This window comes from Myodes glareolus, chromosome 27 (assembly GCF_982192425.1).
Source record: "Myodes glareolus chromosome 27, mMyoGla1.1, whole genome shotgun sequence".
Lineage (NCBI taxonomy): Eukaryota > Metazoa > Chordata > Mammalia > Rodentia > Cricetidae > Myodes > Myodes glareolus.
The window spans coordinates 10,546,308-10,562,045 of NC_142052.1; the positions used below are offsets into that span (position 1 = coordinate 10,546,308).

General features: G+C 38.4%; 1 pseudogene; it reads right to left on the bottom strand.

Moving 5' to 3' along the window:
- LOC125399987 (E3 ubiquitin-protein ligase UBR5-like) overlaps positions 1 to 15,506 on the bottom strand; it is a 39,323-nt pseudogene extending 23,817 nt beyond the window's left edge.
- Positions 15,507 to 15,738: the final 232 nt, after the last annotated feature.

Here is a 15,738-nt window from a genome sequence, read left to right on the forward strand (position 1 = left end):
GTGTGAACATGCATACCTGCAAACATACAACATATACATGTACATGAGAAATAATATGTTATATATATATGAATATAGGCAGAAATTGTCTTTTTCTAAGATATGAAAGATTTTTCTGTATTATTTTTGAAATAAAGCTTTTGCTTCCTCATTTTCTGGTTTTATACAAAATTATCTCAGAACAGGATAGAAAACAGCAATAATGAGAAATCTATTAAAGAACTAAAAATACTTTCCTTTCGAAGCATGTTTTAGACATAAGATCTCCTTACATGTTTTAAATTCAACACATTGCTGTCAATCATTGTTTCAGTTTTTGTACTGTAAGTAACTTATGTAAAGTAAAAATATTTAATCCGCTAAATTCCCAGTGATATCACAATGGTTATTTTAAAGCTCACAGTTTAAATTTTAAAAAAAATTATTTAATTGGTTAAGTTATTTATTTTAAATTTTAAAATTTAGAAAAAATGCTGCCATACAACATACATATCACAATACTATCACTAGAGAAGATATATCTGAGGTTGTGAATGGAAAGATCACCTTCAATTGCAGACACCTGTTTTCCTCTTACAGTAACTGTAACTCTTTGGTTTTGCTACCTACATAATTTATGCCTCCACACAAATAAAACACGTGTTTGTTAAACCTGTTTTTATCAACCATGTTTTTTTTTTCTTTTCAACTATGTTTTCAAAAAGGCAATGGGACCTTTCATTTCTTATTAATTAGCCAAATATCCCAGAATGTATACAAAGTCATTTAATAGACTAGAGAGAGACTACATGATTATTTGTTTACTGTTGGAACATTTTTTGAGGAAAAAGTATGTACATCCAAAGAAAACTATTTCTCAGGGGTTTATAATTAGGCAAACATGCATAAATAATATTCAATAACTACCATTTATCCTCAGCAACACAATAAAATTGAACACTAATATAACTAACTTGAGCTTGAAGGAAGTAGGACTATATTGTTTTAATTTATTTAACCTTTATTTGATATCCATCAGTGTGAAGATATCATATCCCCTGAAACTGGAGTTACAGACAGTTGTAAACTGCCATGTAGTTGCTGGGGATTGAATCTGGGTCCTCTGGAAGAACAGTCAGTGTTCCGAACTGTTGAGCCGCCTCTATATTTTCTTATAGCACAGATACTGGCAAAATGTCTTGATGGGAAGGCAATTTACTCATGACCTCTTTACTTGCTCATTCCTCATTTTCTCACCATTTTCTGACCTTTAACATCAGCTCCATCAAGGCACACTTCTGCCCTCTTTACACCATCCAGACACACTTCTGCCTTCTTCATACTATCAAGGCACTCTTCTGCTCTCTTCACACCATCAGGCATACTTCTGCCCTATTCACACCATCAAGACACACTCTGTCCCTATTCACACCATCAAGCCACACTGCTGCCCTATTCATACCATCAAGACACACTCTGGCCCTATTCACACCATCAAGCCACACTTCTGCCCTATTCACATCATTAAGTTCTTCTATTCTGCATATTCATCTGGATCTCTAGGCAGCTTAATTACCAAACCGGAACAAGATTGCTAATCTTACAGCAAAGAGTTAGTGGTTTAGCAATTGTTTATCGCTTGACAGCTAATACCAGTTTTAAACATCATACATTGTTCCAAGTTCAATATAAGAAGCAGGAATCTATTTCTTTTATTTATAAGTATATTATTTGTATATTTATAAGCATATATGTTTGTACACTGTGTGTGTGTGTGTGTGTGTGTGAGAGAGAGAGAGAGAGAGAGAGAGGAGAAAGAATGTGTATTTGGGACCAGACAGTTTTCTGTGGAAGAGAAATGGTTTTAAAGGAAAGAAACCTCTTTATTTTTATTCTTATGTTAACCAAACTGTAATTATATTCATTATACCTTCATGAGTTTCACTGTGTCAGACCATGTACATATGCCACATTATACTACTAACTGTTTAATATTTAACAATTAAGTCACCTATTAAACCCTCACAAATTTATTTAAAAATAAATAAGAAGGAAATGAAAAAATACCATTAGAAAAAAATAATACCATTCTGAGTGTAATTAACTATTTTCTTATTGGGTTTGAGGCTTGCTTGGTAAACTAGTCAAAAGTTCATAACTGGGGAGATAGAGCTCTTAGTGAGAGGCCACCACTGTTTTGGGGGGTTGTTTTGTTGGTTGTTTAGGTTTTATATATATATGAACATGTTATCAATTTGCCTTCTAATATTTACATTTATACCTTTAGATTAGTGCTGCTCTAAGCCTGGATCAAAGAAACTTCTGCCTGAAGTGGGGGGTGTAGTCATAGCAGAAACCCCTATCTACTGAAAAATATTTGGAATATAAGACTTTTAAGTGCTATGCTCTAGACAGAATGTCTACATTATCCCCTTCAAGATCCAGGGAGCATCCTTAAAAAGAAGGCAGAAAGAATATAAGAGCCATGGATAAGGAGGAGTTCTGTAGAAAACTCTCTTCCAGACAGGATGTGGCTGTTGTGTCCGTGAACACTCAACAACAACATTTAGCAACATTACCAAGAGCAAACACTGGACTGGTCAATGGTCTATCGTGGAGGAAGTAGCCGCCCAGGGAAGCTAGAGGGAGTTAATAGTCGCTAGGGAGTCACATTTTTCATTTTAGCCAATGGTGACTATCACTTGCTGAAGTCAATATGCTCTGCATACAAAGCCTGATGCTCATAAGAGATTCTAATTGAATAAAGCAAGCCACAAACATGAAAATAAAAAATGTAATCCTGAAAGGGAGATCCAGAGAGATAGACAATAAGATCAAGGAGAAGATTGTGATCAAAGAACATTACACACATGTAAAAAAAAAATTGTGAAAGTCTGATTTAGAAAAAAAAAAGTATAGTCATTAAAATAAAATCTATATTATACTGAATATACTTAGTCTTAAAGATCATATGAAGAAATGTAATATGCACTCATGTTTCTTATGATATTTTAATGTTATTTAAGTATGTTAAGAGGAAGATTACTTGCCAGTATGATTGCTCCACAGGGATAAAACTTTTTTGTACATGAAGCAGACGTACGAGAAGACTTTAAGCCATAAGGAGGCAAAGTGAATACCAGATTCCAAGGCTTTTGAAGGCAGAGTACTGCTTGAAGACAATGTTGCAGCCTAAAAATTTAAATCCTTAGTATTCTGAAATAGAGAGAATGTTGGAGCCTATTGTCAGTCAATAGTTTGTCTGTATTCTACAAGGGTAGTAAGTTGTGGAGGTTTGAACGAGAATGGCCCCAATAAGGCATTTAAATGACTAGTCCCAGTAGGTGGAACCATTTAGGAAGGATGAGGAAGTGTGACCTTGTTGGAGATGGTGAGTCACTGGAACACCAGGAATTTAGTGTTGGAGCCATGGTTCACACTGAAAGAGCAAGGAAAAGTGGTGATGGTGCCTTCAGAATGACAACCAACCCAGGTCACCCTGAAACCTGAAAGAAAAGGCCTAAGGCATTGTTGGCTCCCAATGCCAACAACAAATCAAAGCTTATGAAAATTAAAAGATGGGGCCAGATGACATCCCAAACAGGCAGCAGAACTTAGCAGCAGCATCCACTTGGTTCCTGCTTTAGAGTAAAGAAAGATACAGAAGTGAAGAGATTGTAGACTCTTCCTCTATTATTAAGGGAAGGCAATAAAGGCAAGTGTGGGGTAGGAGGATGTTGTGTGGAGGCTCTGAGAGGCCATCTTATTACACTTTGAAAGTGAAACATGGTTGTGTTAGAGACCTAGAGATGTTGGTGGTGTCAGAGCTCTGGGATACCATCTGAAGGGAGCTAAACATCAGGGTGTGAAACCAGCCAAAGAGAGAGGAGTGTGTTACATTCAGCAAAGCTGAAACAGAAAAGTGACCTAAGCCTTTAAGACATAGGATATAGAACTATAGGATTTTAAATTTACCCTGCTGGGCTTTTGAAGTGGCTTTGATCCAGTATTTCATCACTATGACCCCATATATTCTATGTCGTTGTTTGAAGTATGTAATCTGTTTTTTGATGTTACAGGAGGTTACAATTAAGAAAGTGCCTCAAGTCTCAGAAGAGACTTTGGACTTTTATACTGTGTTGAAAATGAACTAAATGCTTTGGGGCCTGGGAGTGGTAAGTGGTGTCTTTAATGAGAATGACTTCATACTCTCATGTCTTTGAGTGTTTGATTCTCAGTTGGTGCTTCTTTTTGGGAAGTATTGGGAGGTGTGGAATAATTGAAGGAGGTATGTTACTGGGGATAAAATTTGAGAATTCAAAAGCCCATATATTCTAAATGAGTGCTCTCTCTCTCTCTGTCTCTTTGTCTCTCTCTCTCTCTCTCTCTCTCTCTCTCTCTCTCTCCCTGTACCTCTCTCTCACTCGCTCTCTCTGTATGTCTCTCTTTCTTCCTCCCTCTCTCCATCTCTTTCTCCTTTATTCTTCTCTGTCTCATGCTTGTGGATAGGGGTGCAAGGTCTCAGCTATGGTTCTAGCACCATGCCTGCCTGCTGCCTTACTCCCCACCATGATTGTCATGGACTCTACCCCTCTTAAACTGTAAGCAAGCCCCCAGTTACCCAGTTAACTCTACCTTCTGTAAGTTTACTTGATTGTAGTCTTTCTACACAGTAGTAAAAAAAGTAACTAAGACAGGAGGCATGCCTCCTCCTAAGAGCTGTGCTACTGATATTGTTTCAGAATGTCACTCCTTCCAAAATCCACTGACTACTAAGAACGTTGTCACCCTTCTTGATCTTGAACTTGTTCTTTATTGCAGCAGTAGAGTAATGTTTTGCCATCAAAGCATTACCTTTCCTATTCAGTGGGTGAACCAAGAAGTTAGAGTAGCTCCTAAGGCCTGTTACTTTAGGGAGACCTTAGACCAGACAGCAACGAAGGAAGACCCTGGGGAGACAAATGCAGAGTCCTGAACTATGATAATATTAATGACTACATCAAACTTTGCTTTTTGGATTGAAGTAACATCAACAGGCAAGGGGCAGTTGAATGAGATCTGGCAAAAGATGCTTAGGAGGTGTCATTGGCTTTAATGACTTTGTTTAAGTGTGAGGTTGTACAACTGACCAAGGCCATGACTAAAACAGAAAACAACTTTAATGTAGGATTCCTAAAGGGGGCGGTGGAGAGTGAACACAAGGGACTCCAAGGGATTCTGCAGAACTGACTAATGAGGAAGTGTTGGAACCAGATAGGGCAGAAGCTTGACTCTGAAAAGCAGGGGGAGGGATATGAGACTGAAGGGGAAGTAAAAGATTAGTCAGCTCAATGATTCAGTCAGTGACCTATAGCAGAAGAAATTTGTGTGATCCAAGCTAAAGTAACTGTGTTAACTTTCCAGGTTTTTCATTTCCTCCTTCATCCCAAGAAAATTAAAGCAAATGTTTGGACCAACATCTTGTCAGTGAATACAACCAAGTAAACCACCCCCCTCGAAAATCTCCAAATGTAGCTCTATGTGAAATACTTCTAAGACGTTTAGGGAAACAATGGTTAAATTTTACTATTTTCTCTCAAGGTTTCAACAAAGTCCTGTCTATTTTCAGAATATTTCAGTAATGTGTCTGTAACCCCGTCACCCAACTGTGGCAGATTTGCTGTTTCTAGTGGGGGAAAAAGCTACTAACTAAAGTACAGTAAGCAGAATATAGATGCACTGCAGAACTTAAGAAAAGAAATACTGAGAAATGAGAAACAGTTATTGAATAATGAGCTCCAGAATTAGGGGGTTGTGATTATGAATATGGAATTTACATAGTGTGGGTAGTTACTTAATAATCTATTGTTACAAACAGAATTGATACTCATTTGATTTGTTTAAATTATTTTAAATTCTACCTGATTTTTCATCTTGGAATAGACTAGAACTTACGTCTTGTGTCTTCTGAGATTAGCGGACCACGCATCACCATTTCTGTCCCTGGTTTTAACACAGAAAGCAGTGTTACTAGATACCTATTGGGTTAGTGTTTTATGACCTGGCTGGGGTTTGAATGTTTCCCTCAGTGTTCAGGTGTAGAAACTTAATCCCTAAGGCAGCAATATTGAGGGGCTCTTAAGACAAATTAGATCATGGGTTACCGTTGGGACAGCAGTAGCAACAATGCCATTATCATCAAACTGAGAAAGTGAGTTTGGTCGTGTGTGTGTGTGTGTGTGTGTGTGTGTGTGTGTGTGTGTCTGTGTGTCTGTGTGTCTGTGTGTTTGTGTGTGTTCTTTTCTCCTTCCCCATCTCCCTCCTCCCCTCCTTCTCTCCTCTTTCCTTTCCCCATTTATGTCCTCTACCCAATATGAATTGTCAGGAGCACCTGATACTACCCCAGATTTGATTCTGAGACAATTTTTGATCACTGCATGCTCAGAAACCTTTCACTACCGTCAAATTCTTTCACAGTCCCAGGTTCAGTTACACAACAAGAATCTTAAGTTAGGATTTAGAGTTACACTCAAGACATAAGCTTGAGCATAAATATCTTCTTCATTATTAGTACCTTCAAAATATGTGTTTTAATATAAATTATTCACTCTCAGAGACTGTAATCTTTTCCTACAACAATGTGCATAAAATTATAAAACTATTTATACACATTTTCTCTAAAATATAAAGTGCATATGAACCTAAGGGCTTTTAGATGCGGTATTTCAGTGGTGATGGTCTTATTTCCTTCTGCTTGCCACTGTGATATTTTCTACACCTATCTTTAATATGCACTTAATAGAATTACATCACTTTCCCTTTTTTTCCTATCTCCAGTCCCTCCCAGCTACTCACCCTCCAACATCTCCTGTGGACCTCATTCTCAAGTTGACAGCCTCTTTTTCTTTATTTTTGTTACATACACGTTTAGTTTTTACATATCTTTTTTTTCCACTAGTATACATGCAGCTAATAACACAGGCGCCCCAAGAATGCTAATTTGCCTTTGTGACTCCCTCCAGAGATCAGCTTCTGCCCATACAAGTCAATCAAAAATCAAATCAAGCCACTTGACATAATTGGAAGTTTCAAAGTAATCTGAAGAGCATAATTTTCTATTGCATATGTCAAAGCGAGATGAGTCAAATACCACTGGAAAGAAAGGTCAAGGGCTAATCCACTTCGGTGTCATTAAAGATCATGTTTAAATTTCTTTGGAAACTTCAAGACTTTTAAAGCCATCGTCAAATTCCCCGCCAGAGCAGTGTGTCTCTGGCAGGACAGCTGCCCTCTGTGGGAGAAGAAGAGTGGTCCTTCTCCTGTCAGGGTACTCTGGGTCTTTGCTCAAGCAAAGCTGATGTGTTGTGAAGATATTTGGTTAAAACAAATCTAGTTAAACTTTTAGGCAGAATTTTTTCGGTGTCAAAATAGGAAAGTTTTTTTGTCTATAAGCAAGCCTATTTACACTATAATTTGCAACACTGTTTTTTGAAAAAGACAGCAGGATTTTGCACAATGTCATTATATCAAATACAGGAGGGTATGACTTTCCATATATCCTGAATAAATCAGTACCATAGAAGACTTGAAACATTAAAATAATTACCTTGAGACTTGAGGCAAGCACACACGAGTGTATTTCATCAAATCATCCAGGTGTGATTATTGTTTCTAAATAATTATAGCAGTATAAAAAACTATCTTATAATGAATTACTAAATAAGAAGCTTCTAAATTTCTATTGGGTGTTTATAATCAAAACAGTATTGGACAGACACACACTTGCGTATCCATGACTCTACAGAAAAGTTGACAGACTGAAATATAACACATAGACAACTTAACTAGATGATAGAAGATACATACATAAGCAATGTTTGCATTTATTATGAAGAAAGTGCCACAACTCAAATTGGAAAGTAGTTTTTAACATATAATTTTATGATGCAAGAATAAATTGATAATAAATCTATGAAAATAGCCAATCATAAAAATAAAGTTACAGATTGCCGGCTACCTCTTTCAATGCAATAGAGGGCAAATCTTGAGACAATACTAAGACAACACTAATGAGAGACAAGATGCTGGTTATTTTATAACACTGGTGTGAGTGTGGGTAAGTTTGCTAAATATTGCTGGGAAATATATCTTCCAGCACTGGAATGGCAAAAAATGCAGTTTTCTAAACGTAGTATGACATAGTAGAACACAGTAGCTCTACTCCTAAGTCTGCGCATTTCAGCAGTAATGTCCACAGTGAACTAGGACATACTGCAATAATAGTTATGGTACTTACTGAGACATTATTTAGATTGACAAAATTATGAAACAATAGTGATGGCTGTAGAAATCAATATAGCATGTAATATCCACAGTACGCCCCTATTGCACTAAAAAACTAGAAAGATTTCTCAAACTTGACCTTCAAACCACAGAATTACAATGTGTCAGAGAGAGGAAAACTAGAAAATTGCTATTTAATGTGTGCAGTGTGGCGACATTTAACATAAACAAGTCTGGATGCAATACATAATAGTGTTCTGAGCTGAGAGGAGGGATTGATGCTACTTCAGATTTAATTTAAGTGAAATCAGCTATAGACATTCTCAGCATAGATCAAGTTTAACACTTTATGTTGACATATGAATGTTTCATTTACATGATTTTTTTAGGAACAAGACAGAAGAAGTTATTTACTTTCAGAATGCAGGTTTTGAGCTTTTTTATTTTTTAAAGAAAATGAAACCCAAGAACCAAAAGAGTCGTAACAGATTCAAGGCACATCCTATTATACAATTGTGCATGCCTTCACTAATGTTTCTAACCAAATGCTCAGCAACAAAGTAGAGCAGCGGGTACCTTCCTGGTGAACTTGTTCCGCTATCTCTGGACTCCCCTTTAATTCCTACCTTTGAGCACCATAGGAAAGATTAGCCATGTTTTATAGTATGAGAATAATCATAACGTAACTTCCAGTAAATAATCACCACTTTCATCTTTCCAACAAATAGCTTTTCTAATGAACATTTAATGCATATTCAAGAAATAAACATATTATGAGTCTTATATATGATATTATCATCCAACCACTTGTAGACTTAATAAGTCAGATAATTATGCAGTCAAGCTTTCAATGAGTGAGTGAATGAATGAACAAGTCATCATGGACTGCATGGGTTCTACCCCAAGTTTACACTGAAGCATTAACTCCCATAACCTTAAAGTGAATAATGAAAATTAGATAATGTCTTAGTTAAGGTTTCTATTGCTGTAAAAAGACACCATTAGCATAACAATTCTTATAAAAGAAAACATTTAATTGTGGCTGACTTACAGTTCAGAGGTGTAGTTCATTATCTTGCAGGGAATTATGGTGGCCCACAGAACGACCTGCTACTGGAGAAGAAGCCAGGGGTTCTACATCTTGATTGGTAGGCAGTGGGAAGAGATACTAGGCTTAACTCAGGCTTCTGAGACCTCAAGTCCATCCCCAGTGTCACAGTGCCTTCATCAAGGCCATACCTACTCCAACAAGGCCATACCTACTCCAACAAGGCCATACCTACTCCAACAAGGCCATACCTACTCCAACAAGGCCATACCTACTCCAACAAGGCCATACCTACTCCAACAAGGTCATACCTACTCCAACAAGGCCATACCTACTCCAACAAGACCATACCTACCCCAACAAGGCCATACCTACCCCAACAAGGCCATTCCTACTCCAACAAGGCCATACCTACTCCAACAAGGCCATACCTACTTCAACAAGGCCATACCTACCCCAACAAGGCCATACCTACCCCAACAAGGCCATTCCTACTCCAACAAGGCCATACCTACTCCAACAAGGCCATACCTACTCCAACAAGGTCATACCTACTCCAACAAGGCCATACCTACTCCAACAAGGCCATACCTACTCCAACAAGGCCATACCTACTCCAACAAGACCATACCTACCCCAACAAGGCCATACCTACCCCAACAAGGCCATTCCTACTCCAACAAGGCCATACCTACTCCAACAAGGCCATACCTACCCCAACAAGGCCATACCTACTTCAACAAGGCCATATCTACTTCAACAAGGCCATACCTACCCCAACAAGGTCCTCTACATAATGGCACCACTCCCTATGGGGACTTTTTCATTCAAAATTCCCCAGATAAAGCCCTGAGTCTGGACAACTAATATGAAGTGCCATGCCTTTATGAGAACAGAGACCATGCAAGGATAAAGCCAAGTAATGACGTAGTGAGAAAAGATTTTTCTTTCATGCGATGACAGGCCTGCAGTTGAACCAAGCCTATTTACCAAGCCTGGCTGCTCGTTTGTCTTTACAATTGTGAGATATTAATGTCAGTTGTATCAGTCACCTATTCTATAGTAATTTGTTATGGCAGCCCCAGTATATAAACTATATGTATGTGTGGATGTGTGTGTATGTATATAACACGCATGTGTGTATATAACATGCCTAGAAATTCTCACACATATACAAATAAGTGCATATATACTAAGTGTAACATGTACTAATATTTTGTATAAATATTTTCATGTAATTGTTTGACATCTTGGAGGGACATTCCAGACATATTTATGTACATGCACAAACACTCAGAAATTTATAAGATTGAATAATGCAGTATCATTTTATTTAATAAAAATAAACATACATTTGTAATGTTCAAGTAAAAGTTTCCACCTTAATTCATTACACCAGGGGATAACATAGCACTGTTTCTGGAATTTGTCCATACATTAAAAAAAGGACCAACAACATGCAATATTTACCTTCATGTTTCTTTTTTCATCCTATTCCTCCATCCACATCTGGTGTGAAAAGAGAACATTTCCTATAAATTGATGCAGATTTATGATCCTAAAAAAAAAAACTGAAATGTGTACCAGGAGGCCGAATCATTTAACCAGCTGTCACTGGATCATGTTTTACTACTAAGGATTAGACCAGGATGATACCAAACCATTTAACATGTCCCTGGACCCCCAAGGAGAATAGAAACTGGCTTAAATGGGCATGAATCAGCACAACTAGTAAGGAATTAATTGTTTTGGAAGTTCTGCTGGGAAATCCTTACCAAATATAGGAAGAAAAAAAAATCACATTGAAGGCAAGGATTTGTATGAGGATCCATATTTCCAGAACACTCTGTATAAAGAAACATGGTTAGAGAATAGCTTACCCTGAGTAAGAAAATACAGTTGAAATAAAATGATTACCAGACAGGGAAATGTGTCATATAGAAATGGAGGTCATTAGATACCTGGTACTTGGATGGACTTGGTTCCAAAATGGAGTTTAAAAAACAAAAAATAAATAAATTTACATATAGGAGAGGTGGTTCAGTGCTTAAGGAAACTTCCTGCTCTTTTAGAGGATCTGAGTTAGGATCTCAGCACTCTCTCGGATGACACACAGCTTCCTGTAAGATCAGTCCTGACACCTTCTGCCGTTCATGAGTACCTGCACCTGCACACACACACACACACACACACACACACACACACTCACTAACGGACACACACACATACACTCACACTCACAAATATACATGTGAATAAAAATGATAATAAATCAAAAAAAAAGAAAATAAGGAAGCTTAGATACTAGTATGGCCTGAGGCCTTCCAAGGCTAAGAATGCATCGATATTGTGCATCAGTCGATCAGTTCTGTGGGCTTGGAAGCAGTTACGAAAACATGTATGCATAAACTTTTCTCATGGGGAAAAGCATATTTAAAAATTAAGAAGCTTGATTTTAGACAAATAACATGTATCCAGAGAGATATAGAACAAAAAATACAAGAACTGAGCAGCTCCCAGACTCTCGAGGGCAATGCATCACCCACAGTTCACCACATTCCCAACACGGGGATCTCCAAAACTTTCCTCCAACTTTTGCATTTCTGAAACCTTTATTTTCCAGGTCTTCTCCGACTCCTGTTATCCTGTGTTAGCCAAAATATGAACGGATGTGACTTAAAAAGATTCTATGCAGTTCTATTATGTTTTTACCTGGGCATTTAAGCATCTTTAGGTCTGCTATGTCTTGTTTCAAAGCTGGCCATTATGGACTGCACCCAGATTTCAAGGGTCAGCGGGTGGCAGCAGCTTAGCTCTGTGAGTCATGTTTCCCAGACTCCTGGTGGCCAGAACCAGATAACAGACTATTTATTGGCTTGCCTTCCTTGAACACAGTGTGAGAATACGTTCATTGTTCTCGGCCGTTTCTTCTTTCTTACACAAACTCCACTCCCTGGTTTCTCCAAAATCACACAAAATGAAAAAAAAAAATACTAAAAACAAAACAAAACAAAAAAAAACCCTAAACCTTATTTTACCCCAAACCATTTAAACTTCTTTTCTGGAACCTGAGAAACAAAGTATCTCTTGGTAACCATTAATCATTCTGCAAAGAAGCTCACCTATGCCCTGTTTTACTCCTGCCCAAAAGGCTCTCGTGCTCTGTTTCTGAGTAATCTGAACACCCCAAAGGATCATGCTTCCGCTTATGTGACTTCCACGTCCTCAAATTCTTCCTGTCCTTGATCTCTCCATTCCATCTCAGCTTCCTGTCTCCGTGGTCACTGCCTGAGACACGAACTGAGGTCATAACCTGAGATGCTCTCAGCTCTGACCATCACCTCCCAGCTACTTCTCAATAATTCCTAAAGCAAAAATACTTCTAGCTTCAGCTCATTGACTCTTCCAAGTGCCTTATTTTTGCTCAGCCCCACAACAATCTTTGTGCCAAAACACAATAGCCATGATAATTATAAAATCTTTGTGAAGCACCTTAGCATACGCTTTAGAAAACACAGCGTAATGTGAGATCCCTTCTATGTTCAGACCCACTTAGTGGATCACAGACATACAAACTTGAGATTAGAAATTAGGGAAGCAAACAATCACACTATAATCAGGGGTGGAGGTGTTGAGTGAAAAACAGAAACCATTCAGTTGGAAGTCTAAAAGTATTGAATATTGAAACTGAAATTGCCCTCACTATCCAAAACAAGAGTTCAATGGAAGTTAGAAATATTTAATTCGTACTTTCAAAAAGTTAAAGAAAGGAAGGGAATATGAGGGCGGCAAAGAAGAATCTAAGTCTAAACGGAAACCAGATCGATCTTAGGTAAATCGATCTTAGGTAAAAGTCAGCAACGGCTTTCTCCCCCTGTATCCAAAATAGAACACCGTTATTGGACTTTCGAGACTAATATCAGCAGAACAGGTCTAAGACAGTTAGGAGAGGGGGTGGGGAGTGGGGGAGGGGCTGGAGTGAGTGACAGGTAAACAAAGCTCAAAGCTGAGCATGCAGATAATGTCTTAGGAAGCAGATTCCACCCATTAGAGGTGTTTTACGGCTGGAATATATTAAGCTGACTTACATGAGTAAAAGCACAGCTGTGTCTTGATAGTAAAAGTTCAAAACAAACGCGTGGCAGTCTAAAGAAGGTGGGAGAAGGGCACTGTTGATGCTGTGTGTTAGACATCCACCTAAGAAACCCTTGACAGTGGAGTAAAACTTAGGGAACAACATTAACAAACTGAATTGTATCCTTTTAATTGACAAACATAGGTTGTAGTTTATTTGTATGAGCAATGCTTAAATTGTTAAATAAATATTATATATATAATATTATATATTATATATATATATTGCTTAGGCCAGTAATCTGACTTTTTAAGAACTATTTCAATCATTTAAGTATTATTTTGAATAAGGATAGCAACATTTTTAGCAAACAGAATTTCATTTCCTATAAAGGTTGCCTCCATTTGATTTGTAAGCTAAAGAATGGCATAGGGCCTGCAAACGACTAAGCCATTAAGATAGATTTTTATTTTGTTTATCTAAGGAAAGATGAAAGCCTGGTCACTGCAGGCACGGGACATGGTTGACAGACTTTTCAGCACTCCTGATAATTTATAGTTACTCGGTGGCAACGGAGAAAAGCTCAGGTGGCCGACAGCAGACATCTCAATGATTTACTCGCAACATCTGCTGACCGATTACACAGGCCCCATTCAGCCGCAGCTTCGGATAGAGCGGCCTTTGCGTGGTCCCTTCTCCTGGACCAATCGGTATCGACACAGCCATCAGGCTGGTACTGAAAGCGTTTGTCTCCCAAGAGAGGCAATGGCCTTTTGTGAATTGTATCGTACTTGGCCAGGTAGTCACTGGAAAGAAGGGTGGGGCAAAGGAAAACACAAGAGAGCGAGAATGTACAAAAAGACCCTCACAAATCAGCCTTCATAGAAACCTGTGAGTGTAGTGTCAGGATAAATCTCTGTGGGCACAACCTTGGAATCCTCATATTTATTAGTGAGAGAGGTGAACTGTCAGAAACTACGATGTTTATTTTTCTTTATGACAAGGAAAAGCAAGGGGCATACGTAAACACAAGTTATGGACTAAAATAACTAATTAAATATAGTGAAAGCGTTAAGATTCTTAAATCTCATTTACTCTCTATAATATAGACAAAAATTAGTAAAGTTTGAGAATTTAATTAAATCTCAAAGCCATTTACCTATACTTAAAACAATTAGCTTTCAGTGTATTTATATCCGATTATAATTTAATGTAAAAATTAAAGAGAACGCAAAACATACACCAGACTCCATTTTCTTTGTGGTTAACGGTGAGGTTGAGTGGACTCAGATACGTGGATTGAAGAGCCACCATGTGTCTCTCAAAGGCAGAGCATAAGGAAATCCACACAAGTTACCGCTCTTTCAGAAAGAAGGAGCTTTATCCTCGCGTTTGCTTGCAAACTCGAACATAAAATTAAGCTTCCAGATTCAATGAAACACACAAAGTGCATCTATGGGTCTCCTCTTTGTGTTGCATACTTAGCACTAACCAATCAGCCAGGGGATGAGCCCTGTGCTGAAAGATGAAAAAGCAATAAGAAGCCAGTTTGCGCAGGAAGATTGGAAGCCTTCACTTACCTGGGCCTCTAGTAGTGAACACAGTATAGAGAAAGGGTCACCTTATATAGACTTGGGAGAGACCGGCTTTATGTAAATGTCCGGGGACACATAGTCCAGAACTTTTGGGGGCTTGATGCTCTGTTCACTAGCCCACCTTCCAATCTTGGAAGAGTTTTTCCTTACTAGCCTGTCTCCAAGCCCTGGGTCACAGAATCTTCAATTAGGTGCCCGCTGAATGCAGAGCCCTCATCAGCATCCATCGGCTGGGCTTTCTCCTGCTCCGCTGACCATACCCAGCTTAAAAAACGAGGCTTTTTCTCCCTCCTCCTGACTGCAGCCGGAATTCACAGGTTGTCTATGCTGTTCTTATCAGGTTATCCTGGAGCTTCCCGCTGAGTTAGTTTGTAAAGTATTTTATTAATGAGAATAAGAAACGAAAGATACATCAATGCCCCGAGTAGCGAGAGAATCCTGTCCTCACCAGGTTCCAATCTTCTATCAGTTCAGCATCTAGGTCAAAGCCAACAGCTAGAGCCTCTGGGGAGCCAGGCTCAGTCACGTGCGGCAGATGAGGTGACATCGAGCCAGGACCTATTTCATCTCTTCAGCCTCCGTTTCCTCTTCCCCACAAAGGAATAGGGTTTTCTAAATCAAACGTTTGCTAGGACAAATGACTACATAGTATAATGTACAATGACTGAATGAACGCATTAGTACGAGCTCGTCAGTTACTATAGGATATTGGAATGGCCTTATTGACCAGTTCAAACTAGTTGGTGCCTAAAAGGCACCATTATAATCCTCTTTTAAGC